We start from the raw sequence: 5,234 nt of genomic DNA, 5'->3' as shown, positions 1-5,234 counted from the left end.
GGAGAGTTCCAACGTTACTCCCTACTCTCAAAAGAGGCGTGGAGTCCCGCATCTGCGGCGTTCAAAATTAAAGATATTAAACAATTAACGCATGGCGGTGTCGTTTTTGCTGCTTGCCCCGCCAAGCTACCAGAATGTCACCATCACCGGAACCACCACCACCACCGTCGCCGGCCGCCCGCCAACATTCCCGTGCAGGCTTCCTCCCAGATACGCAGCATTTGCTACCCCGGCGCGATGGTTCACGGCATCAGCGTCGCTGGTAGAGCTGCGGACAAGCGCGAGAGTATGTGAAATGAGACGTACAGAGCGGATAGCTACTCACGGTAATGAGCGGAGAGAACGCGCTTGCACAATCGCCTGCCTAGCTCCTCCTTCGGCGATCTCATTCACCAGCCGATGGACGCTTTTGAAACACACGAAATATGAGGTTGGTAACGTTATTCATTCAATACCGGGAAGATATTCATAGTTTATGGGCTGTCAATCTTTATTGCATGTTGTAAATTCAGGGATACACAATACACGTACTGACAACATTTTTTTTCATCGAGAAAAAAAAAAAATCTGAATATTAATGCAACAATATAGTTGTGAGTATGTTAAGAAAAATAAGGGGGAGATGATAGGCCGATGGGATGAGAGGAGAGAGATTGGGACAGAGAAAAGGGAGAGGGAGAGATGAAAGGGGGCAGATGATAAACAGAAAGACAAGAGAGGAAGAGGTTGACGTGACGTGAAAGCAGAGAGGAGAGAGAGAGGGGGGCGTAAGAGACGAGAGGGAGAAAGTGAGGGCAGAAGGAGGAGCAGCGGACCGAGAGCGAAAGAGAGATAGAAAAAGCGCCAGCCAACCCGAGAGAGACGATAGAGGAGAGGAGAGAGAGGGCGGGGATGACGATGAGGATAGAGAGAGGGTGAGAGGAGAGGAAGAACGCGAGCGAGAGAAGAGAGAGAGAGGAGCGGAGCAGAAGGAGGGAGAGAGGAGGAGAGATGAGATAGAGAGTAGTGGAATCGGAGAAAGAGGGAGAAGGAAATGAGAGAGAGAGATAGAGAGGCATGAGACGAGAAGAGAGAAGAGATGATGAGGGTTAGGGTTAGGGTTAGGGTTAGGGCACTTTTTAGGGTTTTTGCATCATTCTTTAATATATCGTAAAATATATGTTAAAATTAGAAGTGCCTAGTAAACATATCCTACCACCCCTTTCAGCCGGCTGCCTAAAAGAACATGATACAACAACCAACCAAAAACGGTTGTCACTTTCCCCCGGGCGTAGATTGAAGGCACGTGATCACGTCTTATGACTTCACTGCACAAGGCGTTTATAATCATTTCCCTATATTATTATATTATATTCAGCCTGGGGGAAAGTTATTCCCTACAATTTAGACGGGGTAGGGTTAGGGTTAGGGTACCATTCGACACATACAATGGGCTGGTTGGTGATTGGTCACATTTCGAGGTCCCGCTTCCTGATTTTACGTGTAAGAGCGCAATGAAATACTCTCTGCTAATAAAAATAGATTACTGGCTACGTTGTTAACAATAAAATCTTATTAGCCACAAGAAAAACCAGATTGATTTAATTTTAACATAAAATGCAGCGTTTTTAGCCAATCAAGTATCGGGCATCAGGACAACCGGTCAATTTTCGCCACAAAGTGTCGCTTATCTGTCACAGGTTCCCGTGATTCCCGCTAGGGGGCGGAAGGTGTCGTATCAAACCAGAGCTCATGTTTCTAACTTTGTGTGTCAAACCAAAGCCCGGCTGTCCACGGGAATCCATTCGCTGTACAAATTTCATCAAATGAAATAAAAATAGGCCAGGCATTTTCTAACCAATATCCTATGAAAAATGATGAAAAAGATACAATATGAAAACAATATCCTTGTCAATATTTGACAAGAGTAAAGAACAGATATCCGAGAGTAGTTTGATGTCCCAGATGCCTATCTACCTCAACGTATTTCCAGGCGCAATATTTGTCAATAATGACAGTACATTCAATGTTCATGATGTTTAGACCGTTTGAAAATCTAATGATACATGTATAGTAGAAGAACTAAGTCCAAGCTGCTGTGGGTACCCTGTGTGTATAGGCCTACATTCTACATCAAATTCTGTGCAAACATTTATCAGGTCAAACTACTCTTGCGTACACACCTTCGTATATAAATATATAATATCATACATACGATTTCTTTCGGTACTGGGCATACGCGCACGTATACCTGACTCTATACTATAGCATATTAGATATATATAGACAGCGGTTTGGCGTACTTCTCATGAAAGGGAAATATTCGAGAGATATATATTTTATGGCAAGCTATTGCTGGTAAGGTAAGTAATCCATATTATACGTGTAAGCAAAATTTCAAAATAACGGCAATAATTCTGCCAGATAGGAGAAATACACAAACATATGATAATGTATAAGTGAAAATACGGAGGCTGGGTGGTTCATCTACGTAAAATATTTAGAGATATTTATTGCAAACTACTGTTGAACATGACTCCTCAATTTTAAATGTATGATATCAGCAGAATTGCATTTGCTTTGGCAGATACTGAGCACGTGCGAAGTTACAAGTCAGCCGATACAGCTCCGCGTTTTCCAGTTTCCCTACATCATTCTCTCCCTGCTTATCTCCACGCTTCTCCTCATCCTACTCCTTCTATTCCTCCTCCTTTTACGTCTCCTCCTCCTCTTCTCCTCCATCTTCCTTGTTCTGCTCCTCATCTCTCTCCACCTCCTCATCCTCCTCCTTATCTTTCCTTTCCTTCTCCTCCTGCTCCTGCTGCTGCTGCTGCTGCTCCTCCTCTCCCTCCCTCCCTCTTTGACTCTTTCTCCTTATCCTACCTATCCTTCTCCTCCTTCTCCTGCTGCTGCTGCTCCTCCTCCTCCCCTCCCTCCCTCCTTGACTCTTCCTCCTTATCCTCCCTATTCTTCTCCTCCTGCTTCTCCTGCTGCTGCTCCTCCTCCTCCTCTCCATCCTCACCCTACTCTTCCCCTCCTTCTTCCCCTGCTCATTCTTCTCTTATTCCTCTCCTTCCTCCTCCTTCCCGTCCTCCAGCTTCAGGTTTACCTCTTTGAACTTTTTATTGAAATTACGTTTGATTTCGTGGCCTCACCCGTAATTGTGTAGTTTACGAAAAATAGCATTTCTGATACTCTCTGCATAACAGATACTGGACATGCGTGCTCATAGATTGACGCTATACCATATATCCTGTCCTCTTCTATCGCTCCGACTATTCCTTATCCCTCCTGTTCCACCTTCCCACCTCTCCCGCCTCCTTCTCGCCTTTATCTTCTTTTTCTGTTCCTCCACTTCCTCCTCCCATCGCATCATTCACCTCCTCCTGCTCCTCCTCCTCCTCCATCTTATCATCATCATTGTCCCCCCTCCTTCTCCCTCCCTCCCTCCTCATGCTCCTTCTCCTCTTCTTCTTTTCCTTCTCTTCTTCTCTTATCTTCCTCCTTCTCTCTTCCTTTTCCTCATAGATCCCTCCAATCTCCCCTCTCTCTGTATCTTTTGAACTCTCTACTTTAATTTCAATATTACAACAACATAATTTAGGTGTGACATATACTGGGCATGCGCGCGCATTCATCTGACTCTATAAGATATCATGCCCGCAACATAAGAAATTGCGAAGACTGTGAACCAAGGCAATTTGCGGTTGATAAATAACTCACTATAATACACGTTTTTTATATCGACGTCCTCGAAACATGCTCTCGTTATTTTAAATTTTAAGTTTAACAGATGTACATAAATATAATAACAATTATACTCATTTAATATATATAATAACCAATATAAGTAGTATTATCTTAAATTACGATCGGAATCATCTCCTCAATCATCGTGGTATCAACGACAATCGATAATTGCTGCATTTGTAGGGCTGAGACAGCATCAAGTGATTGCGACACGTTCCAATCTTACTATAAATTTCTGTCGTGTGTGTGTGTCCGGCCTATACGTTCCGCATCGCTCAACGGATCCTCTCCAAACTTGGTCGGAACATTCTACAGATCGTGACACGTTGCATGGGCTATTTTTTTTCTTTACAGTTTTATTTTTTTCACATTCTACGTTCAAAAACATTAAAAAATGGGACATTTTTGCACGAGCGCGGGGCAACGTCACAACACGCAAAACACAAATGGCAGTGTGAAAAACAATGTATAGACAAGGGCGCTCCATCTAGGATTTTCTAAGTAGCTTCCATCTAGTCGTAACCACGAGAATATTATACATTGTTTTTACATGTTTCTTAAATGCGTTGCGCAATTTCGTTAAACATAAGTCAAAGTTTCCACACGGCAAAAAAATTGGTTATAGCTGCCCAGCTAATGCCACAAAAAGAAAGGCATCACCTGTACACGTCGAGATATTAAACATTGACAGATACCGCCCGCAAGAAAGTCGCCCGGCTGTCAAGAAACTCTTCCAAGATTTCAACCGTAAACGTAAAACATACAACTTTCAGACTAAGCTCTAATAATACTCTTACACGCTATCTCATTTTTTTAGTTGTGTGTGTATATGCGCGCGCGCCGTGCGCGTGCGCGTGCGCGTGCGCCGTGCGCGTGCGCGTGCGCGGTGCGTGTGCGTGTGCGTGTGCAGTGTGCGTTGCGTGTGCGTGTGTGCGTGTGCGTTGCGTGTGTGTGTGTGTAGTGTATGTGTGTGTGTGTGTGGTGTGTGTGTGTTTGTGTTTGTGTTGTGTTTGTGTTGTGTGTGCGTGTGCGTGTGCGTGTGCGTGTGCGTGTGCGTGTGCGGTGTGTGTGTGTGTGCATGTGTGTGTGGTGTGTGTGTGTGTGTGTGTGTGTTTATCGTATGCGCGCGTGTGTGTGTGTGGTGTGTGTGTGTGTGTGTGTGGTGTGTGTGTGCGCGTGTGTGTGTGTGTGCGCGCCGCTTGTGGTGTGTGTGTATGTGTATGTATGTGTGTGTGTGGTGTCTGTGTGTGTGTGTGTGTGTGTGGTGTGTGTGTTTATTTGACCACCTAACGGGCAGGACTAGTGAATATAAACTCAGTTTTACTCTCGCTGGGAATAGTTAGAGTAGTTCGCAGGCGCGTGTGCGCGCATACTGACGGACATATAACTGATATATATACTGACATATACTGCACATAATACTGACATTTACTGCATCATAGACAATAAAATATACAATAATAAAATCTGTGATTCGCGCACTCCCATCAAACGCTCCCGCACAT

At 44.4% G+C, this 5,234-nt stretch overlaps 1 protein-coding gene and 1 long non-coding RNA gene across 2 annotated transcripts in view; one reads left to right on the top strand and one right to left on the bottom strand.

Annotated features, from left to right (window-relative positions):
* LOC106811348 overlaps nt 1-5,234 on the top strand; it is a 66,263-nt gene that overhangs the window by 10,209 nt on the left and 50,820 nt on the right. The window lies entirely within an intron of this gene.
* Nucleotides 3,238-5,234, bottom strand: part of LOC106811354 — a 13,213-nt gene continuing 11,216 nt past the window's right edge. Inside the window, exon 4 of the long non-coding RNA XR_001394137.1 lies at nt 3,238-3,248. This is a non-coding gene — a long non-coding RNA (uncharacterized LOC106811354). The remainder of the gene's footprint in view (nt 3,249-5,234) is intronic.

The sequence above is a fragment of the Priapulus caudatus genome, unplaced genomic scaffold, assembly GCF_000485595.1.
Source record: "Priapulus caudatus unplaced genomic scaffold, Priapulus_caudatus-5.0.1 Scaffold530, whole genome shotgun sequence".
NCBI lineage: Eukaryota > Metazoa > Priapulida > Priapulimorpha > Priapulimorphida > Priapulidae > Priapulus > Priapulus caudatus.
This window is presented reverse-complemented; position numbering and strand designations above follow the sequence as displayed.